Below are 24339 nucleotides of genomic sequence, written 5' to 3'. Positions count from 1 at the left end.
TGGAAAAACCATAGCTCTGACTAGATGGATCTTTGTTGGCAAAGTAATGTCTCTGCTTTTTAATATGCTGTCTAGATTGGTCAGTCATAGCTTTTCTTCCAAGGAGCAAGTGTCTTTTAATTTCACAGCTGCAGTAACCATCTGCAATGATTTGGGAGCCCAAGAAAATAAAGTCTGTCACTGTTTCCATTTTTTCCCCATCTATTTGCCATGAAGTCATGGGACTGGATGCCATGATCTTAGTCTTTTGAATGTTAATAATCAAGCCCTTCATTTGTTCTGGAAAGCCTTAGACAATTCCTGGGATCCTCAATGAAGACAAATACTTAAAGACTGGGAATTTACTGATCTCAGAAGCTTTTCCATATAATCTTGCAGACAAAGGCACAAACAGCTAATTCAATTATTGGTTGTCTTTTTATAGGCAAGACATACAGTTCATGCCTCAAGGGGCCTGGGGACCCACACCAGAACAGAGGCTCTTGGGTGGCTTCACTGCCTGCTCCTTCACCTTCCCGGGTCCAGTTCTTAGAAGTGTTTTACTTTTCATCTGGACACTTGCAGAAGGTGTCAAATGATATGGCACTCTGAGCAGGTTCCACTAAAGTTTGGAACCTTCCAGGCATATTTAAATTCTATTCATGGATTCTTCAGAAGAGAGGCTTTTGAGAGCTAGAGATGAAGCTATAATGGTGGAATGACAGATGTTTAGTTCATACTTCCTGGCAGGAAAGCCTGCCTGGTGAGTCTTGGGTTTCACCAATGAAGGCAGGAAGCTGATTGACCTGGAAACAGTAGGCATGTGACCATGCCTGAATTGACAGGTTCACAAGGGCTCCATGTGAGGACAACTCTGATCGTTATAGTCATCTCCACACAATCATCTGTCTGCAAATACCAAAGGGAAAAAGTACATGGTACAATCGACCCTCCATTCCTTGTGCAGCAGTCCCCAACACTTTTGGCATCAGGGACCGCTTTCGTTGAAGACAATTTTTCCGCAGACCAGGTGGGCCATGATTTCGAGATGATTCACATTATACTTATTGTGCACTTTATTTCTAATCTATTGCTGCCCCTGATCTGACAGGATGGGGACCTGGAGATGGGGACCCCTGTTTTAAGGCACTCTGGAACCATCACTCACATGGCTGGGGCAAGCTCAGTCTCCTAGATTTTATAGCTGTTAGGCTGATGGTGTCTCCCTAAGATGGAAAAACATCTCAAGACTTTATTACACTTTTTACAAAATACTGAGTTAAAATTGTGTAAAAGGAATTGTGTGGGCAAGTACTGTCATTGAGAGGCTACTTACATTTAAGATAGTAGGTTCATTTCGTAATAATAATAGGCAACATTTACAAAAGGGCTTCCAAGATAGCGCAATGGTAAAGAAATACAGGAGACGCAAGAGACAAAGGTTCAATCCCTGGGTTGGGATGGTTTCTTAAATGACAAACCACTCCAGTATTCTTATCTGGAAAATTCCATGGACAGAAGAACCTGGTGAGCTACACAGTCCATGAGGTTGCAAAGAGTTGGATACAGCTGAGCAACTGGGCTTGCATGTACAACATTTACAGAGGTATTGTCTGGTGTTAATCTTTTTCTCCAACAAACCTATGTGGTAGGTATTATTATCCTCACTTTATAGACAAGGAACCCAAGACACAGAAAGGTTAGTAACTTGTGGAAGACCACATAGCTGGTAAGTAGTAGGACTGGGTCCAAAGTCCACACTCTTACCCATATATATGCTAAGAATTCATATATGTCATCTATGTGATTCTTATTTTTAGTTGCATAATTGATTTTGCTGCATGGACAAAGACCTTAAATAAGGGCAGTGTGGACAGCAATGGGATATTAGAGCATAGCAGTCAAAGCATGGCCTTCCTGTTAGATGGAAATGAACTAATACTCATGTCTAACAGGTATGGGAGCTTGGACAAATTACTTATGTCTTGGGATCTCAGTTTGCTTATATACAAAATGGGAACAATAAGGGTACATAACTCATAAGATTGTAATGGTTAAATGTGATAAGTATGACAATACCAAACATTTGTTGCATGCTGATTTTTGTGTCAGCTATAAAATACATGGGAAGTGATTGGCTTCTCCCTTGACACAAGATAAATATTTACAGCTTCCCTGGTGGCTCAGTAGTAAAGAATCTGCCTGCAATGCAGGAGACCCAGTTTCAATCCCAGAGTCAGGAAGATTGCCCTGGAGAAGGGAATGGCTACCCACTCCAGTATTCTTGCCTGTAGAATTCCATAGACAGAGAAGCCTGGCAGGCTACGGTCCACAGGGTCTCAAAGAGTCAGACACGACTAAACTAACACTTCACTTCAAGCTTTTACTATTATTATTATTTTACTAAGTGTCAAACCCATTTTGACAAATTTCAAGAGATCGTTAACTTCTTTTAGCTTAATGAAATCCTGACCTTCCAAATATGGTTCTTAATAAGTGGGTCAGGACAGAGCTCCGAAATCTTTGTTATGTGCAATTTCACCTATAATTTACTTTCCATTTTAATCTAATGCATAATTGAACATACTTTTTAGAATACACTCTCTACACTGCTTCTGTTATTCTGGGGCAGACTTTGTCTTTGTCATGGGGTATTACTAAATCTAGCTAAATCTTCAACTTTCTGAGGACCTGATAAACAGGCTCATTTTTCTTCACAGGTTTGTAAGGAGCGGGGAATTAAGTCTGAATCCCAATTCTTATCTATAGTTTAGGACAAAAAAATCTACAGTTAAAGTAACTTGAAATTGTAGTTATAGTTCCCTCTTGGGCAAAATGATGGGGTTACTCAGCAGCCCTCAGGGTTACTCGCGAGCTGCAAAGGGGTGACTGTAAAACAGCTCCTCTGTTTTCTAATTCATTTCACAATCCGTGCTTGGCCAGAAGCACTTTCTACCTTTTGCACCGTCAGATTCTTAGGCTGAGCAAATTGGGTACAGGTTTTCGATTACGCATTTCATTCCTTCCCACTTACAAAGTGATTTCACATCACCAGCACGATTTATCAAGGAGAGAGCCATCCTAAGACACAAGCCTGAATTACAGAGCAGCCCCAAGGTCTAGCAAAAGTACTGCGGAACCACAGATATAATGAAACGGGTGAACCTCCTATTTCCTGTGCCCTAGATACAAAAGAGACTCATCTGACAGCTTGGGAAAGCTGGTGCCAGCCCCCCTTTTTATGATGGGGCTGCTGTTTCCACAATTCCACATCAGGAAACTCTATGTCTTAGTAATTGTCACAGTAGCTAGAATTGGACCCCTTAAAAAAGTAGCCAAGTTTGGGTCACTATCATCAAGCAGTCCAGCATAATCTCTTGATTGGGGTCACCCTGACGGTGACTAGTTGGGTAAAGTTCACTGTGTTCTTTTGAGATAGTGTTTCTAAACCCTGTCTTCTTGTCTCTCCCCCACTGGCCTTCCTACTTCCTTCCAGTAAAACCAGCTCTTGCCCCCTTTAATCAAAATTCAGTAATGGGCTTTCCAGGTAGCACTAGTGGTAAAGAATCTGCCTGCCAATGCAGGAGATACAGCTTCCATCCCTAGACCAGGAAGATCCCCTGGAGAAGGGAATGGCAACCCACTACTGTATTCTTGCCTGGAGAATCCCATGATCGGAAGAGCCTGGCGGGCTACAGTCCGTGGGGTCACAAAGAGTCGGACACAAATGAATGACTAAGCACAATGTTAATATCTTGGTAATAACTTCCCAAAGCTCTTATTCTTGTTCTCCCAACTCTTTCCATTGCCAGAGACCAAATCCTTGAGAAAAGGAATAGAGAGAGTGCGATGGAGGAGCCGCTGGATCAGGAGATTTAAAGTTAGAGGGCCGGCTTCTAGATCTATGTAGCAGGTCTATTACCCACCCATGCACTCTGGGCCTTGGTTTCTTTATCCATCAAATGGCTAGATTGGAGAATCTGGATTTTTACAACTCATAGCCTCATGGATCATTAATAATACTCATTTTGGAGAAAAGAACAGAACATTGAAAACTGTTTTTCCAACTCAATGTTCTGCAATTCTAACAGTGAGCATTAGAATCTTAAACTCAGGGGGGAATGTTTGGAGGGTGTTATCACAGCATCCCTAAGTACATGTCTCATGAAGGGCACAGAGATGGGGAGAGAAATGGGCATAAATTCAGCGCCTTTGTTAGTGCCCGCGTGTTACCTGCAGGACTCTCACCACGGCTCTCTGAAGACGTCATCACCAAAGTGTGGGTGATAAACAGACATTCAGAGAGGACTTGTCCAGCCTACACTGCTAGTAGGTGGCAGAGTCTATCGACTTTCCCACCCTCTGCCTGCCACAAGACTGGCCCTGAGTGTAATATCTGAGGGAAAGAGAATTCTGAGCAAATTCGCAGGGTTCCAGAAGTGGGAAGTCCCAGCTGCTCTGTTTGCTATTCCCTCAACAAGTTTCAGATTTCAAAGAGCCAGGATTTCTCTAGAGGCTGGAGTCTAGCATGAGGTATGCAGGTGTACCCAAGGCTGCCGAGAAGCACGTCTGACCTGGGCTGCTTTACCCATCGGTGGGGGTGGATGGCCAGTCGAAGGGAACTCCACCTCCTTCAAGTTGTTGAGAGAGGATGGGAAGGACCTCTCTGTGCCCATCCCTTCCCTGCCAGGGAGGCCAAGCTGTCCCCCTTTGCCTGGGACATTCTTGGTTTTAAAACTGAAACTCCCAGGTCCAGTGAACACTACAATCCCAGCACACAGGGATGGCTGGTCACACTACAGTCTCCTGAGCTCTGAATTTCTGTATCTGGGAAGACAAGCCTTCTGTCTCATATACAATATAAATAAAATCACATCTCTCTCTGTTGAGATGTTACCTCATCAAATTTGGAGGTTGTGTTTGCGATAGTTGGCTGCAAAGCTGAGATGTCTGTGGAGTCCTGCAGGAAGACTCTCAAAAGAGCCCAGACCTAGATACAGTCAGAAACTTCATGATTATTAGTAAATAATAAAGCAATGACACAGATACAGCCTCATGAACAAAAGCAGTGGACAGCGGTCTCAATCTCCAAACTGATACTCCAAAACGTAGATTTACAATCAAACTACTTTCCACCTGGGTAACTCTGTTGGGTAAGAATCATGTGAGTAGCTGTAGAAAGCTGTTTATTTAACCAGGAATTACAGTTAAAGATTCTTCTCAGCCAACATGGGAGAGTCAGATAGTCAAAAAAAAATTTTTTTTTAATTAAAAGAAAATTTTTTTTTGCCATGCCTCATGGCATGTGGGATCTTAGTCCCTGACCAGAGATCGAACCCATTCCCCTGCATTAGAAGTGTGGAGTCTTAACTATTGGATCTCTGGGGAAGTCCCAGATAGTTAAATTGTAAAATGCAAAAATTAAAAACTGAACTTTTAACTTAAAAAGCTAAAAATTGTAAAAAAAGGTAAAAAACTTGAATGGACACAGAATAATTTACCACATCTTTGTTCTAACAAAAAGAAGGAGCAGAGATTCCCAGAATCCACATTACAGAAATGGAGGGAAAGAGGACTGTCAGTTGTTGAAAACCACGTCAGGTATTTATCAGATACCATTTGACTCCTTTAGTAATTCTCCTTTTACATTGCCATTCCACCGCCCACCCCCAACCCCATCCTTTATACAGATGAAAAAGCCGAGGCTCAAGCCCTGGGAGAAATCAAAGGCTTGCCCCAGTTCACACAGCCGTCTGACTCCATGCTTCATTCTCTACGCTGATCGGAGGCTAGGACGCAGGGAACATGCCCTGGTGCAAGGAAATGACTGCTAATCTTTGTGAGCAGGGAAACTCACAGCAAGGCCCAGATTCATCCTTCAGGGGACAACTTGGGCCTGGATGTGATTGTTGTTTAGTTGCTCAGTTGTGTCTGACTCTTTTGTGACCCTATGGATGGTAGCCCGCCAGGCTCCCCTGTCCATGGTATTTCCCAGGCAAGAACATTGGAGTGGGTTGCCATTTCCTTCTCCAGGGTTTCTTCCTGACCCAGGGATTAAACCCACGTCTCCTGAATTGCGGGCAGATTCTTTACCACTGAACCACCAGGGAAGCCCAACCAAAGACCAAATGTGTCCAGACAGCACCTGGTACCAGGAAGCAGAGTGCCTAGAGATGTCCAAGTGAAGCTCCCCCAGGACACCCCTAGCCGGGGGGACCCAACTGTGACTGAACATCAGAAAAAGGGGAGGGATGCAGCTAACGACATCCTGTCTCACCCTCTGGTGATTCAGATGCAGCAGGTCTGAGGCAGGACAGAAAGGGGAACCCAGCGCATTTCACCACTATGATTTGGGAACCACTGATTTACAAGGTGAGGAACACAAAACCTGGAAAATGAGGCCTGCGTCCTCTTTCCTTCTCAGCTACAGACTCACCTTTTTAAAAAATTTATTTATTTATTTATATTTTAGATTTTATTTTTTTTCCAACTACAAATTTTATTTTTAAACTTTACAAAATTGTATTAGTTTTGCCAAATATCAAAATGAATCCGCCATAGGTATACATGTGTTCCCCATCCTGAACCCTCCTCCCTCCCTTATTTTTTTTAATTTTTAAATTTTTAAAAATTCATTTATTTTAATTGGAGGCTAATTACTTTACAATATTGTATTGGTTTTGCCATACATTGACATGAATCCGCCACGGGTGTTCCCCATCCTGAACCCCCCTCCCACCTCCCTCCCCATCCCATCCCTCTGGGTTCCCAGTGCCCCAGCCCCAAGCATCCTGCATCATGCATTGAACCTGGACTGACTGTCAGTGGAGAGCCTTTTGTGATGGTGAAAAGGAATCAATTGCCTCCTGGGTGGCCAAAACATAGTTCAGCAGTTATTTAGCAACCCCGTGCCTCAGTTTCCCCAAATCCACCATGAAGTGGTATCTGAAAGTGTGTTTCTGAACTCTTGTGAAGATAAGTTAAATGCATAACAGAGTACAGGGACTCTGGGAGGAGAGCAACTCCACCTATTGTTATTAAAACCCCATGCTACTATACATGTTTCAATAATAGCATGGTGTTTTAATAATAATAGGTGGAGTAATATCATGTATGAAACGAGTCGCCAGTCCAGGTTCGATGCATGACACTGGATGCTTGGGGCTGGTGCACTGGGATGAGCCAGAGGGAGGGTATGGGGAGGGAGGAGGGTTCAGGATGGGGAACACAGGTATACCTGTGGCGGATTCATTTCGATATTTGGCAAAACTAATACAATATTGTAAAGTTTAAAAATAAAATAAAATTTAAAAAAAATCAAAAAAACACCATGCACTGTAGCAGTTTAATGAAGGGCCACTTTTTGTTCTTGATCAGCTTGGAAAGGTGATACAGTGCTTGAGTCATGAAGCCCATAAAGAATCTTTTTTCATGTGAAAACTATCTGAAGCCATTGCAGGGTTTTCCCAAACTCAGTGAGGAAACAGCCAACAAGAGCCCCCACCCACCCCACAGACAGTGATGGAGCCCCCAGGTCTTCCCTCGTATATACGTATATAACTTGCTCACTTTGCTGTATAGCACAAATTAACATGACATTGTAAATCAACTATACTTCAGTTAAAAAGAGAGGAAAGAAAAAAAAAGACTTCCCTGGCCTTCTTCACAAGGCATGTCTCCTAATCCTGTCCTGCATTGTACACCCCTCTCCTTAGCATTGGTCACGTGTGAGCCTTCGGCTTAGTTTACAGGTGGTGGGATAGTTTATGTTGAAGAGGACTCATACCTCCTGTCATCAGGGTCACTTGGCCAAAAACCGCAGGTGCTTCCTGTAAGGAGCTGACTTTGGAGGCCTCGCTGATCTTGGGTTGGAAATAGGGATCGATCCCTATTCATTTCTACTATTTCCTTAGCTGACACTCTTGAAAAACAACCGGTGACTCAGAGAAGCTCTTTTGAGTTCTCGAGCTGAAAAGTCCAGGGGCGGTCTTTGGAAATAAGGTACCAAACGTCTGAAGATATTTTTTTCTGGGTCAAAACTACCTCCTTTTCCCCGTTGCACAACTGAGAGAGTCATTTAGGCTAGCAGGGCACTCTTCGGAAGAGAAAAAGTCTCCTTAAGGGAATTCAGACTCACTGGTACTTTCATGAGAATTACTGTCATCAAGAAAACGACTTCTAGCTGGCACCCTGGAAGCTGGAAGATCTGAAGTCTGATGGAAGGTTTTTTCTAATTTTATGTTTCTGAAAACTGATGTGAACATATGATTCGGTAATGTCTTTTTCTCCTCAAAACAAGCCGCTTTTAAATTGATGATGCAATTTTGATTGGATGGAATCTTAGCACCCTGTCAAACTAGGATTGTGGCTCAGCTGGTAAAGAATCTGCCTGCAATGTGGGAGACCTGGGTTTGATCCCTGGGTTGGGAAGATCCCCTGGAGAAAGGAAAGGCAGCTTACTCCAGTCCTGGAGAAGTCCATGGACTGTATAGTCCATAGGGTCACAAAGAGTCAGACATGACTGAGCGACTTTCACTTAGCACTCTGTCAACTTAGGATGAAGGGCTGCAGGCCTGTGGGTGTTGTGTCAGGCCTGCAGAGGCTCGAGGCTGTCACAAGGACACTGATCTCCCGGGGCTGGGCACCTGGGGCAGTGCGTGGTGACGCCGTCTGTTATTATGCAAATAACTCACACTGGGCTTCGGTGGCTCAGTGATAAAAAATCCACCTGTCAATCAATGCAGGAGACACCGGTTCGGTCCCTGGTCTGGGAAGATCCCGCATGCCAAGGAGCAACTAAACCCGCACGCCACAACCACTGAGCCTGTGCGCTAGAGCCCGGGAACCCCAACTACTGAGCCTACTTGGCTGCAACTAGTGAAGCCCGAGCACCCGAGAGCCCGTGCTCTGCAACAAGAGAAGTCACTTCAATGAGAAGCCTGCGCCCTGCACCTGGAGAGTAGCCCCCACTCGCCATGACCAGAGAAAACCCACGCATAGCAAGGAAGCGCAGCTAAAAATAAAAAAGTAATAAAAATTCACCTTTCCCAGGTCTGCAACAAGTCATCTCATCTGCCAGTACCTTTCCTAATCCTATATGGCTTTACATTTATCACTAGTCCTTCTCTGCATTTCCTTTCTCCTGCTCCCAAAACTGTACATTTAAAATTTTCTGGCACCAGGTGTGGCAAAAGGCTTTATGAGTGATCCAATAATTTCACTCTTATCTTCAGATACCAAATACCTGGGAATTTCCACAATTCACCTGCCAAACCACATCTCCCAAACTTCCTCTCACACTTATGACAAAAATACTAGAGAAGATTTTAGTTTATGGAAAATACGGGCATACGAGGGCAAAGTCTGCCACCACGGAAAGTTCGTGCTCACCTGCTTGTGGGTTTATAGTGCACAGCACTCAGATGGGACTCCAAAGATGCTGGTTTTCAGACATTTGGGGAGAAGAAGCTGGTGAGGTGTAGTAACAAAGCTGTACGGAGTCCGGAGGCCCCCAAACCCCCAGCCCCCCCAAAGCTCACCCGTCACTCACCCGCACAGAGAGAAGAGCAGTGTGGATCACACACCAGCGACATCATCGTGTTCTGATGGATTTGGGGGAAAGCTGCTTGCAAGCTGTGTGTGTCAGTTCATCTGCATTTGCTCTGCCCTCAAATCCCTTCCCTGCCTTGCTTGGCACCTGGGAGGGCTGTGGTCCCGAACAATCACATCACCTGGGCTGCCTCGCGCCCCACTCTCTGTTGTGATCGGTCAGTGAGCACTACCCAGGAGCCCGCAGTGGGGGAGAAGTTGGGGTGTTTCTTCTCTGTCCATCCCCGTGCTGGCCCTACATTGATGACCGTGTGACCACCCTCTCTGGGGCCGCAGTCCCACCTTCACTGCCCTCTGCTCAGGCCCGGGGTGGGTGGCTTCGGCTGTTGCTGGTCTCTGGGGGTTAGTCTCTTTAGTTCTGCCCACACCCTCTTTCAAGTCTCTGCAGGTGAACCACCTGAATGGAATTCTCTTTTCACTATCTCATCTGATGCCGCCGACTGTGCTACATTCAAGAGGATCTGATTCAGTGCAGTTGAGCTCCTAACATCCCCCCGGACTTTGTTCCTCACCACGTACTGCCCCTCATTGAGACCGCTTTAGTCACCAGTCCCCCCAGGCCAAGGGGCAGACTCTGGAGGCTTTCCTCCGAGGCCCGCCTGCTCCCCCTCACCCACGCCCCTCCCCTCGACCTCCAACCCCTCCTCTCCTCCTGCCCTGCAGCCCACCTCAAACCCCAGCCCCCAACCCCCAGTCTCCTTTCCTACAGGGTTTTCCTCTCCTGCAGGATTTTTTTTGTAAAATGACCAGAAGGACTTTATCATCCCACCTTTTCTTTTTCTCTTTTTTGTTTTACGGGTGGTGTCCTGTATAAGCACCATCCCACCCCCTCATGGAGAAGGTGGATTTCCATCTCCCACAGCCCTCGCTGCCCCTGCTCTCGTTCGCCTCTCTGCTGGAGCTCTCTGCGCCCCCCACCCCATCTCTGGTCGCTCCCTTTCCCACGACCTTGGCAGTGGGCCAGGCATCTGCTGCGTTGTGAGAGGATGGACTCTATGACCCGTCTCTGACCGTCCCCTTCAGTCTGGGCTGTGTCCTTTGGAAGCACAGCCCCTACACCCCCGCACTGGACACAGTAGCCATGGTCCCACTGTCTTTGAATTAGGGTCCAGCCCCCTTGGACGGGGCCCTGGCTCCCACTTCCTTGTCTCTTGCTTCTTTTTCTCACAGGCCTCCTCTGCTTAAGACAATTCAGGACACCTGATGGTCAACAAATCTTCCCTCTTCCCGCCTTTGCATATACTCTTTCCACCCTATGGAAATGTTCTTTCTTTCAGCTCAGCAAGATGGAAGCCTATCTGATTTTGCTTCAAGTTAAAAGCCACTTCCTCTGTGAGGTTTCCCCCAATCTCACCAGACACAAGCAAGCTCCTCCTCCTCTTGTTCCCGGCCTATGACACTCATATTAGCCTCTGTGAACACATTAGCTCATTTCAGGCTGTGAGTTGAGTCTGCCGGTCCCCTTGCTCTGTCCTCTGTGTGCTGAGTCATTCAGTCGTGTCCGACTCTTTGCCACCCCATGGACCCCCTGCCACCCTCCAGGCTCCTCTGTCTGTGGGATTCTCCAGGCAAGAATACTGGAGTGGGTTGTCATTCCCTTCTCCAGGGCATCTTCCTGATCCAGGGATGGAACTTGCTTCTCTTGTGTCTCCTGCATTGGCAGGCGGGTTCTTTTCCAGTGTGCCACCTGGGAAGTTTGCTCTCTTCTCTGCTACCTGGTAAACAGGAAACTAGGGGGTGCGGGAGAAAGAGACTTCACTTAGAACGAGGAAATAGGACTCTGAAGTCAACCTGCTTATGAACCTTGGAAATCACTCTTTCTGGACTTATGTTTTCTTATCTAGACAAGAAAGTTGTTGCACCTGCTGTCCTTGACTTTCTCCACCAGGACTGAGACTCTATTGGCGGATTATCAGACCTCTACACACACAACCTGTGAGATGCTCTTTATTTCCACTCCTTGCTTCTGCCTCTTCTGTAAAGTGGTGACAGCTGGACAACTGGGCATTTTCTTAGTGACCGGTGGGCTACCCAGTGATGGGGAGGGTATTATGACGGTGACTAGCAGCATGGGCTTGGTGGACACCAGGCTGGAGTTTGAAGCCAGCTCTATGCTTTATAGCTTTGCAGATTCAGGCAATGATTTAACCTTTCTACACTTCAGTTTTCTCATTTGCAAAATGGAGATCATAATAACGTCTACCCCACAGGTTGCTGACAGGTTAAATCAGGTAATTTAATTCATTTCTCAGCCTGCTCCATAACAAACACTCATTAAATGGAAGTCTGAGCAGTGGAGACCTGCCTCCTCTCCAGCCACTGTGGAAACTATTTAGCCAGGAGAGAGACGCTAGAACTTTGATGCACATTAGACTCATTGCAGATCTTTGAAAACATACCCTCACCTGGGCCCAGGTCCAAGTGGACTGAGTCAGAATCTCCAGGGGGGACTCTGGCATCAGCATTATTTAAGAAGCTATCCAGGTTATTCTAACTTACAGCCAAGGCTGTGAACCATTTTTCTAACGAGTGTTTAACTGACCCCAGGAGAGGAAAATCCACATGTTGAATAACTAATTCTTAAGGCATGCTTCAGAGAAGCTTAAGTTCTATGGACAAAGACTAGTCTGCTTTCCCAGTTCAGGGGCAGTAACTGAACTCACGTCTATCTCCTTGGCTCTTCCTGGTAGGCTGGATACAAAGCTGCCTGCCTGAGCAGGGAATGGTCCTGGGGAAATGACAAGTGACTCATCCTTCCCAACATGTGAAGTTATTCTGGAGGCGTTCAAATCCCTCAACACTCTCACTGATGGTATGGATTTAAAATGCAGAATCTCTAGTCAACTCCTTTTTTCAGTTCCCTGTTCCAAACTATAACTTAATCAGATGTCACCATGGAAACAGGTATTTCTACTTAAGGACCAATCCCCCCCTTGGAAATTTGTCTTGTCTATCTTTTGATTATCATCAATGAGTGGTGGTGAACAACCAAGATTTGTATCCATGGAAAATGTGTAAAGAATCTGGATTTAGATTCTAAGGGGTGGTTCAGCCCTTTCTCTGAATCTGGTAAGGTTTCATTTTGATAATAAGACACTTACCCTCTTCTGGGAAGAAGAGAGAAAAAAAAAAATCTCCACATTTCCAGAAGATTCTTCAATGTTGGGTAGACGTGGCTCCAAATACGAGAAGGTAAAATGATCTTTCGAAGGTGATGGCACCCCACTCCAGTACTCTTGCCTGGAAAATCCCATGGATGGAGGAGCCTGGTAGGCTGCATGCAGTCCATGGGGTCGCACAGAGTCAGACACGATTGAAGTGACTTAGCAGCAGCAAAATGATCATTATCACTGCCGGGCTCTCATTTTGGGGGCTCTGAAGGGTAGAACCAGAAACCAGTCCAGACTTATTTTGGTCTATGTAGAGGGTGTCAGGAACACTGAGTCAGGGGTCTGCACACCAGGTTTCCAGCCCACTGAAAAGCAGTGGTCCCCACAGCCTAGTTAGGTAGTTGCTGGACCCTTCTTGATCCTAACAGTTTCTGAAACATCCAATCATCGAGCACTTCAAGCTTTATGGGCTTTGGAAAGCAGTAGGAGGGAACTGGATGGGAAGGGGACTGTGGAAGAAGGGGATGGGCAGGGGCCGGTTGCTTCTGCCAAAGACCCTCGTAGCCCTGCAGGGAGGTGCTGATCTCAGAAAGTGTGAGGTTTTGTTGTGTGTCATTGTGGCTCATCTGCTCTGTGCCTCCCACACTCCCCCTCCCTGCATATTTCCAGGTTAGGTGGCCCACAGAGACATTATATACAAGACTGGAGGCATCCAGTCTGCCTTTGCGCTTAGCAGCTCGAGCTCATGATCACTCATCTGCCCGCACGTGTTGGTGTAGGACAGAGACTGGCCTGCAGCTTCCCCACCTTCCCTCAGCTTCTCAAAAAAAAAAAAAAAAAAAAACACACAACCCCTGGGTCAGGTGGCAGTTTAGCTCTGTGACAAAGGGTCTAGCTTCTGTCCCGCAGGACACCCCATCATCAGTTGGAGGCATTGAGAGGATGACGTGGGTTTCCATCCTTCCTGTTGGTTCAGGCTTGTCCTCAATGCCCCCAAACTTTGTCAGCAACCGTTTACAAATTGCTTCTGTGTGTGTGTCACAGCGCAGTTTATAGCAACATCATTTCCAGCGGGCTTCCCTGGTGGCTCAGTGGTAAAGAATCTGCTTGCAATGCAGGAGCTGCAGGAGGCACAGGTTTGATCCCTGGGTCAGGAAGATCCCCTGGAGGAGGGAATGGCAGCCCACTCCAGTATTCTTGCCTGGGAAATACCATGGACAGAGAAGCCTGATGGGCTACAGTCCGTAGGATTGCAAAGAGTTGGACACGACAGAAGTGACTTAGCATGCACACATGCTTCATTTCCAGCATGCAGAGTATCTGCTGGCATCTCCTGCAGCCTGGGCAGTCTTCGGGGTCACTGTCCTGCCTGCTGAGCCCCCAGGGATTTGTGCATGATTCTTCCATGGCTGGACTCTCTCCTGAGCCAAGTGAAACAGACTGATGTTGGTATCAGTCAGAACAACTCTACTAACAATAGCAAGACACCTGGCTTTTCTTATTATTTGAAATTGTCTGTGTCACTTCTCTTCCTTGGTGCTACGAAGTAAAATTTCTTCCAGAACATTCTGTTTGCTTGCTATGGACTCCCTTTGCCTAACCTAAACGCTATTCATTAAAAATACTACCTCCATTTGATGATGAGTCAAGCTCCCAGAAGCCCAATCACATTTCAGTAAGTGTGGCAGTGACCCAGTCCATGTTTATGGGGCTCCAATTATAAATGAGGCTGAGCAGTAAGAACCACAAGAGGGGTCAAAAATGGTGAGGACGAGCTCCCAGATCTGAAAAATCTCACCATCTGGATAAGCTCAAGGACCAAGGCAATGAACTAGGAATGCACACCTTTGAGTCAAGGTCAAGGCATACTTTAAGTTCTGATTCAGCCCCCCAGCCAGAAGAACAGAAGCCCCAAATTTCAGCCAGGCACAAGCATTTAAACAGCTTAGTTGGGTCTACAGGAGACTGGCCAGTTAGGCAAATCCATAGCTTTGACTTTCCCAGTGTTTACATCTTCCAAGTGTTTTGGAAGTCACAAGTTGTTTGCTGTTGCGCTGTTTTTAAACGAGTCACGTTGGAGTCTCTTTCGATCTGGGCTCTGGGTGGCCTCAGTTTTCCCTGGGCCTGCTAGTAATCTGCAGTTGCACACGTATTTGAAAGGAGTTGAAAAGATGCAAGGCACCCCACTCCAGTATTCTCGCCTGGAGAATCGCAAGGACAGAGGAGCATGACAGGGCTATAGTCCAAAGGGTTGCAAAGAGTCGGACACGATTTAGTGACTAAACCAACAACAAAAACAGATGCAGTGAGGGGGCCTGTCGAGTGGCTGCTGATACAGTTCTGTGTCTGGTTCAGCTTTGATTATTTAGGGTAAATAGGGGCTGACTTACTGAGCACGACCTGTTGCCTCTGAGGTTTTCTACTAACCAGAGTAGTAAGGGAAAGGAGCCGTCACCTCTCCCAGTCTTCTTGGACTATTTTCTTCTCAGAAAGAATTTCCCTTGACAGTGGCTAAGAGGGGAAAGGCTGGGAGGGGGACAGCGTGAGGGATTCCTGGGAAGGCGCAGTGGTGTAGACTCCATGTGGCTGTGCCCACCGAAATCAACATCAGCCAGGTGTGCCCCATCTTCTGCAGCCAATTCTGTGAAGGTCCTGCAGGTGATGGTGATCGCTAGGGTTACTAGGGATCTTGGAGGCAAAGACGCTCGGATCTGCCTGTTCTCTCCTTTTTGTCTATGGGAATGAGGCTTAGCCAAGGGTGTTCTTTGTCCCAGGTCAGACATGCTGGTACTCCGAGCGGCAGTGGAGTCAGCATGCTGAGATAGATGTGCCCAAAGAACTGGCACAGCACCTGGGGCCCAGGGCCCAGGGCCCAGGTCCACTTGCTCTGGGAGTGGTGCCTGTGTGTGAGATGCTGGTCTGTGCAGATCTCCCGTGGAACAGGGCTCGGGGTTTCTGGGGCTCGCCACAGTGACACAGGCCCCGGGGCAGCTGTGGCTCAGTGTAGCTTTACTCATTACGGGCCTGGGGCTGTGTGAAAGAAGGGACAGCTAGGGAAGACGTCTGGGCACTCTAGACTTAGAGGCCAAGAAGGGAATTAGCCTCCGGCGAAGGAGGCATGGCCAGCCAGGTAGAAAGACAACCTACCTGGGAGGTGGGAGGAGCTCATTGAGAACACTCTCAAGAAAGAAGAAGTGATCAACCATCCAACGCTGCTAAGAAGCACACCACTGCTCTTGGATCTGCAACATGGAGGTCTCCATATAATGAAATTTGGCTTGCCTTTGTCCTGGGTTCCTTATCCAACTGAGAGGAATGTCTCAGTTACTCACGGTTGTTCAGTCGCTCAGTTGTGTCCGACTCTGCGACCCCATGGACTGCAGCACACCAGGCTTCCCTGTCCATGATCTCTCAGAGTTTGCTCAAACTCATGTCTGTTGAGTCGGTGATGCCATCTGATTATTCACTGTGCACCTAGATAATTTATGCTGAAGAGGTGACTCCTAGAAAGCTTATGCTAATGAGATGACTCAGGATGGGGTTCACCCAGGCCAGAAAGATGAGCCCTGTGATTAGAGAGTTGGGGCTTTGAGCCCTGTGATATCAGCCTAATTTTCCAACCTTGGGTGAGTAGAAAGAGGCCAAAGGTTGCATTTAAACATGAGGCCAATGATCCAGTCAGTCATGCCTATTGCTGACGCTGGCTGGAACTTTCTGGTTGGTGGACACACCAGTGTACTGGGAAGGTGACATGCTCTCATTCCACAGGGAGGGGCACACAAGCTCTGTGTTCAGGACTCTGCCAGACCTCACTCTACGTATTCCTTCCTTTGGCTTGTTCTGATTTGTATCCTTTATATAAAACTATAATCATAAGTGTAGTACTTTCCAGAGTTTTATGAGTCCTTCTAGTGAATTATCAAATGTGCGGGTTGTAGGAACCCTTGACTGTGTAGCTAATCGGTCAGCAGTGCAGGTGGCCTGGGAAGCCCTGGACCTGCAGCAGTCTTTTGAAGGACTGAGCCTTAACCTGTAGGGTCTGCACTAACTCCAGATGGTTAGAGCCAGAACTGCCCAGCAGAATGGCAGGCACCCACCAGTAGCATGGATGAGTGGGAGTTCAATGGTGTGCTAGGGGTAGAAGCTTGAGAATGGAGGGTTTAGAAGAAAATATCAAGAAATAAGTGAAGACAGAAGTATAGACAATTTTGGGGGCATTTTGTTGGGAAGGGGAACAGAAAAATGGAATGATAGAATTATTTCCTGGTGGCTCAATGGTAAAGAATCTGCCTGCAAGGCAGGAGATGTGGGTTCGATCCCTGGGTCAGGAAGATCCCCTGGAGAAGGAAATGGCAACCCTCTCCAGTAATCTTGCCTGGAAAACCCCATGGACAGAGGAGCTTGGTGGGCTACAGTCCACGGGGTTGCAAAAGAATCAGTCGGACATGACTTAGAGACTAAACAACAAACAAACTCCTCTTAAATATTGATTATTGGCTTATAAGGGGATAAAATCCTAGACAAGCATCCATTAGGGTTGTTTTGAAAGGACTGATGTGTATTGCGTGCTGATGATGAACAAGTCATACCGAAAGATAGGAGGAAGCAGAGAAACAGTACAGGGAGAGGCACAACAGTTGAGGTATTTGAGTGGCACAGCTCATCTGAGAACACAAAACAGAGCCACAGGGTAGGAGGAGTGGGAAGAAAGTGATCAAAGGCAAGGGTAAAGGAATGGGAAGAGTAAGGCAGGAAGGTGACGAGCTGAACACCCACCGTGGCTCTGAGGGATTCCAAGCAAACAGAAAAGCCACAGCAAAAGAGTTAATTTCCTAGTGGATCATCTGGGCTTCTCAGCTTCAACTGGCTCTGGGGTGACCAAGAGCTGGCGATTCGTGCTGAGGGGACCATGAGTTTATGTCTTTCCTTCAGTGGTCCCAGCACAGTACTCGGTGTAGATGTTCAACAAATGCTTGCTGAATGAATGAAACTTTATGCTATGACCTCTTTTTCCAACTTGAACTCCCAGTTTCCCCCCACAATGCCCTCAAATTGTGGGAATTGGACTATCAGGATGAGTCCCATTGGGTGGAGAAAGTGCTAGCAAGCCAAACTGGACGGTCACCTGCTCGGGACTTTTGAAGAGCGGTTCCTGAACGTAGTTGACCCTCAAGTCCTTGCCAACATAGGAATCTTTGGTTCCATGATCTCCAGAGAGGCCAAGAGAAATAATGAGATCAACAATTAGAATGTCAATAGTTAACATACCCTGCCTTCTTATTAGGTGCCAGGAGCTGGAGTAAACCATCAGTAACTTTCATAATACCTGGAGGTAGGTGCCGTGTTTATGTCCATTTTACAAATTAGAAAACTGAGGTATAGAAAGAAGATGTGACTGCTCAAAGTTGTCCTGCTGTTGGTGGTAAATCTTGACAAGAAGTGTGCCTTGACTATGAGGCCAGTGGTTCCCATATTTGGCTGCACATTGGGATCACCTGGGGAGCTTTGAAAACACTCCAGACTCCCAGGTGACACCCCAGACTGAGGAAATCAGAGTGTCTGGGATGAGAGTCAGACATCAGTGGTGTTTAAAGCTCCTCAACTCTTTCTGGTATGCGGCAAAATTTGGGAATACTTACTAGGCTATATTGACTCTCAGAAGTATTAGTAGGTGGAAGCGGCCAACTGCTGGGCCAGGGTTTGTAGGCGAGAACACTCACCCCTTCCTGCTCCCTCCAGCACAGAGCAGAGCATCCCACATGGGAGGCATCCTGAACCGAGAGGAAGGTATTCCTGAGGCTGGCATGGCAGGTTTCCCTTTTAGTTTTAAGTTCTTATCCCTACCGCACAGACTCAGAGGAGGGCAAGCTGAATTATTACAGAAGACAGGATGAAATGGACATCAGATGTATTATTATTGCTAGTTTGGTCATCATTCTATAATTTAGATCAGCCAGAACAGTTGTGCTCATTTTAATAAGCTAACGAGTACTGTAGGAGAGCCTCCCCCAGTGATTCATGGTGATGAATTACATTAAATGTTAATTGCCAAGATCAGAAAGTTAAAAAAAAAAAAAGACACCCACACTTTCCCTGTAATCTCCCCTGCAGGGAAATTCATCAGCCTTGAGCTGGATATTCCTGCTGCACATTTAGCCTATCGATGCAGTCTTGTCCTACAGAGAGTCTGGCAAGAGAGACCGTAAATGACTCTCCCTTTCTGACAGTGCGGAAATTCCGACAGGGAGGAATTTGAAGGATAGGGCCTGTCTGGATGTTGTGCTGCAGCAAGGCCAGGCTGTCTATTACAGCCAACGAAATGAGCCACGAGGCAGTCGGCACCATCTGTGATATTTCAGGGCACCGAGTACCAGCCAGTTTTGGAGTGAGGGTAAGAGGTTATGTGCTAGACAATCGAGAGCATAAAAATAATGGATTGTTTGCAGAAAGCACATGATAGCCACACTCAGGGGCAAGGCAGGGACTGCAGGGTGATCCTGTCTGTCACAGAGCAGACTGGCTAGCCTCTTCCTAGCCTCATGTGTACTTGCCTTCTACTCTAAAGACAGTTATCTTTCATATTTCCAGAACCTTCTCTGGCAGGGTTAAGAATAGAAATGGGAGTGAGGAGCAGGCTTGGGGTATCAGTTCAGGTGCTCAATTGTGACTCTTTGTGACCCAATGGACTACAGCACGCCAGGCCTCCCTGTCCATCACCAACTCCTAGAGTCTACCCAAACTCATCTCCATTGAGTCAGTGATGCCATCCAACCTTCTCATCCTCTGTCGTCCCCTTCTCCTCCTGCCTTCAATCTTTCCCAACATCAGGATCTTTTCTAGTGAGTCAGCTTTTCACATCAGGTGGTCAAAGGATTGGAGCTTCGGCTTCAGCATAAGTCCTTCCAATGAACTTTCAGGACTGATCTCCTTTAGGATGGACTGGTTGGATCTCCTTGCAGTCCAAGGGACTCTCAAGAGTCTTCTCCAACACTACAGTTCAAAAGCATCAATTCTTTAGTGCTCAGCTTTTTTTATAGTCCAACTCTCACATCCATACATGACTACTAGAAAAAACATAGCTTTGACTAGATGGACCTTTGTTGGCGAAGTAATGTCTCTGCTTTTTAATATGCTGTCTAGATTGGTCATAACTTTTCTTCCAAGGAGCAAGCGTCTTTTACTTTCACTGCTGTAGTCACCATCTGCTGTGATTTTGGAGCCCAAGAAAATAAAGCATGGGGTATATGGGCTATCTACGTGACAGGACAGAAATACATTTTAGGGTAGGACTCACAAAGAGTCGGACATGACTTAGTGACTAAACAACAACGATAACAATCTTTTAGGGCAAAGGATGGGGCTATTACCTATTAGCATCTGTGTTTGTTTCCTAGTGCTATGTAAGAAATTACCACACATTTAGCAATTTAAAGCAACACCCATTCATCAACTCACAGCTTTGTTGGTCAGGAGTTTGGGCATGGAAGGCCTGGGTTCTCTGTTCAGGGTTTCACAAGACTGAAATCACGCTGTTGGCTAGGCTGTGATCTCATTAGGCGGCTTGTCTAAGGAAGAATCTGCTTTCAAAGCTCATTCAGGTTTCTGCAGAATTCAGTGCCTTGCAGTTGTAGGACTGAAACTCTACTTCCTTGCTAGCTGTCAGCCAGTGGCCAAGTGCATTCCTTGTCTTGTGCTCATGCTCACTTAGTCGTGTCTGACTCTGAAACCCCATGGACTGCAGTCCGCCAGACTCCTCTGTCCATGGGATTGTCCCAGCAAGAATACTGGAGTGGGTTTCCATTTCCTCCTCCAGGGGGTCTTCCTCATCGGGATCAAATCCATATCTCCTTAATTGGCAGGCAAATTCTTTACCACTGAGCCACCTGAGAAGTCCTTGTTCTGTAGTCTCCTCCATTTCCAAAGCTAGGCATGGAGAACGTCCTTCACGATGGAAACCTCTCTTGCCAAGAATAGTTCCATCACACTCAAGGGATCAAGTGATAAGGTCAGGCCCACTGAAGGTAATCTCTTTTCCTAGGGTCAACTGACTTGGGATCTAATTACATTTGCAAAATTCCTTCCCAGGGGCCTTTCCTGGTGGTCCAGTGGCTAAGACATCAAGCTCCCAAAGCAGGGGCAGGGGGACAGGTTTGATCCCTGGTCAGGGAATTAGATCCCACATGCTGCAACTAAGACCCAGCAGAGCCAAGTTAATAAATAAATATATTTTTTAAAAATCCCTTCACAGCAGCACTTAGATCAGTGGTTGATCAAATAACTGGGAGAAGGGGTGTGTACACTAGGCCACACTAAAGTGTCTTAGTGAAGTGTCAGTTGCTCAGTCGTGCCTGATTGTGACCCCATGGACTGCAGCCCACCAGACCCCTATATCCATGGGATTTTCCAGGCAAGCATACTGGAGGGGATTGCCATTTCCTTCTCCAGGAGATCTTCCCAATCCAGGGATAGAACCCAGGTCTCCTGCACTGCAGGCAGATTCTTTACCGACTGAGCTATGAGGGAAGCCCTAAGCAGTCTTAGAGTGCTGCTGACAGAATCCCAGGTCAAGTTCTGAAAGCATACTAGTGAGTATGAACAGTGTATGGACCCAGTAGCTAGGCCGTTTCTGAGCACATCTGCACCCCTAAGGCTTCCTTCTCCTTGACCCTTGGACACTACAATGCTTGGTCTCTGGAGATGGTCTTCGGTTCAGTTCAGTTCAGCCACTCAGTCGTATTCAACTCTTTGCGACCCCGTGGACTGCAGCACGCCAGGTTTCCCTGTCCATCACCAACTCCCAGAGCCTACTCAAACTCATGTCCATCATGTCGGTGATGCCATCCAACCATCTCATCCTCTGTCAGAACTGGCAAACATCTTCATACAGTGTATACTTGTTTTGTGCATGGTTATGGAAAAGTTAACATTAACGCATTGAGGAAACCTAAGGCTGAACTTTCCAGGCCATTTTCTGTGGGACAATTAGTGAGGGACCAGAGCTGTTGCTTTTGGAGGAAGAGAAATACAGGGATGTTTCAGTGAAAATGGTCTCATTACAGGTCTGACTTAGAAACTGTTGCTAAGTCGTGTTGGGCTCTTTGCGACCTCATGAACAGCAGCCTGCCAGGCTCCTCTGTCCATGGGATTTTCTAGGCAAGAATACTGGAGTGGGCTGCCATTTCCTCTTCCAGGGGATCTTCCCCATCCAGGGATCGAACCTGCATCCTCTGCATTGGCAACTGGGTTCTTTACCACTAGCACCACCACGTGGAGCACTGGATAAAACACCTCCCTGGGCCCAGCCCTATTGATCCTGACTAGACCATCTGGGTGGGGTCTGAGGATGTGCATTTATAATGAGGTCCTGGGGATGCTAACGCTGCTAGGAATTTTGAAACCACCACTCTGTGGCGTGTTCTCATTCACCTCAGTGGATGGTGCTTGCAAAGGGTTAATAACACAATACACGGTTGGTAATTTTCAATGGACGTTGATGAATTTGAGGTTGGAGGCAACTCGCTAGAGTAAAGAATGCCTACCCAGAGGAAAAGGCTTGACTTTTTTTTCTGCCAACATGGTGAGTAGTGAGGATTTTAGGAAGGTTGTGATCAAGAAGGAAGCCATTTGCCTGCCTGTGACCTCCCGTGTCCCTCTGCTGGTGACAGAGCAAAAGATGAAGTGCTCAGCATTACCCACAGTGACTCGGAAGTGATTAATGCCCACAGCTCCTCGAACGGAAAGGTGGGCATGCAAGATGCAATTAAGATGATAAAGAACCCCAAGAAGCTGTGCTGAGCCGCAAGCCAGGGACGCCAAGGTGATGGGGAGGAGAGTTACTGTCTGTCTCTTGCTCTGCAGAGACTGCTTCTGAGAGACAGAGATGGGGTCCATGACTCTGCCAGGCTCATGGGGAGAGAGGAGAAAGGTAATTGGAAAGGTTATTTTCAAGACATGGCTGCTTCTTTGTCTCCCTCCCTGGAAAGATGGAAGCTCCAGCAGTCACCGATAACGATGATGAGAATTACAATGGGTGTTGGGTGGAAAAAGTGGTGGTGATTTGGTTGAAATTCAGACTGTGTCTGCCTTGGCTCATAATTGATAGAGGGAAGTAAATGACCCAAAAGAGGTACTCAGCGTGTTCATAATTCTTGCGTGAAATTCCAAGGCAGCACAGGTTATATACACAGGGCCAGCCCTGCTGTGCAGGAGAAAATCCTTTCCAGCACTGCTTTGCCTTCCCCTTCTGCACTCCTTCTGTTTTTCTGGACACCCTGACCTCTCTTGAGATCAGGTAGAGGCTCCTATGCACCAGAAAAATTCTCATTCCTTCAGCAAACTGCTGAACAATAAATTAACTAGATTCATACCAAATGACAAAATGGTGATTTAATGCATCTACTTAGGTCATAGGCTTAACTCTAATAAATAACCCCATAATGGTGGAAGGGAAGCAGAGAGGGGCAGAAGGTAGGGCTAGCCGTGTATATCTAACTGCACATACAATCCTTCAGCATGAATGTGTAATAGGCACCCTGCTTATATGGCTAAATCCGAGCTAATTTTGTCCAGTCCCTCACCCCGACGTGCCCTGCTCCTACTCTTCTCCATTGCAGTCTATTGGCAAATCCTTTTAAGGATTCAGATACATCCTTAATTCAATCCCCTCTCACCTCTGTGCTCCCACCCTAGCCCAGGCCACCAGCATCCCTTGTTCCAAACACCAGAGCTTCCCCACTGGACTCCCTGTGTCTGCTCTCTCCCCACCTGCAGCTGTACACAGGGCGGCTGGAGTGATTGTTGAGAAAAAGCAAACTCAGATCATGGTGCTTCCTCTGACTTCAACCCTCTACTATGTATGTGTGTTAGTCATTCAGTTGTGTCCAGCTCTTCGAGACCCCGTGGACTGTAGCCTGCCAGGCTCCTCTGTCCATGGGATTCTCCAGGCAAGAATACTGGAGTGGGTTGCCATTTCCTTCTCCAGGGGATCTTCCTGACCCAGGGATCAAACCCAGGTCTCCTGCATTGCAGGCAGTTTCTTTACCATCTGAGCCACCAGGGAAGTCCCAACTCTCCAATACCTTCCCCTAAAAACTAGCCTGAAATCCCTGCCTGAGCTGGCCCCTGTCTGGTTCTTCTCTCTCTCCCACACTTACCATGCTCTGGTGATACCGTCTCTCCCTGCTCCTCGAACACCCCTCTTTCCACCCTGAGACTTTGTCCTTGTTTTTGCCCCTAAACGGGATTCTTCCTTCCCAAATCTCTGTACAGCCTACTTCCGCATTTCCTTCCTGCCTCTGCCAGACGTCACCTCTACAGAGACCACCCCGCTCACCACCAGCTCTGAACTCTCTGCCCTTTCCCTCCTCTATTTTCCTTCATGGAATTATGTACAGGGACTTGCTGGTGTATTTCTCGTCTGTCTCCTTAGAAGGTAAGCTCTTTGAGAACAGCAGTTATGTTTTGTTCCTGGCCCATATAGTAGGTCCCCTGTAGTCTTTGTCAGAGGAGTGAGTGCTGTTTATGAGGCGCCTGGCAGCAGGACTTGGGGGTGAGTTTGCTTGCTTCATCGCTGTGAGCCACGCCCTGCAACGCAGACACTGTTGGCACCGTTTTGCACGTGAAGAAATGGAAGATCAGAGGA

General features: G+C 46.9%; 1 protein-coding gene across 3 annotated transcripts in view; it reads right to left on the bottom strand.

Moving 5' to 3' along the window:
* The window catches only part of DTNBP1 (dystrobrevin binding protein 1), a 191300-nt gene extending 181682 nt beyond the window's left edge, over positions 1-9618 (bottom strand). The window contains exon 1 of one of the 3 annotated variants that reach the window (XM_086370226.1): positions 9530-9618. The gene's annotated coding sequence lies outside the window, so the exon portion shown is untranslated. The remainder of the gene's footprint in view (positions 1-9529) is intronic. The other 2 variants (XM_086370232.1, XM_086370222.1) reach the window with 2 other exon arrangements.
* Positions 9619-24339: the final 14721 nt, after the last annotated feature.

This window comes from Bos grunniens, chromosome 23, assembly GCF_055505025.1.
Source record: "Bos grunniens cultivar Pamir isolate PY7600 chromosome 23, Bosgru_T2T1.0, whole genome shotgun sequence".
Taxonomy (NCBI): Eukaryota; Metazoa; Chordata; class Mammalia; order Artiodactyla; family Bovidae; genus Bos; species Bos grunniens.
The sequence above is the reverse complement of the archived record's forward strand: the minus strand, read 5'-3'. Positions and strand labels throughout refer to the sequence as shown.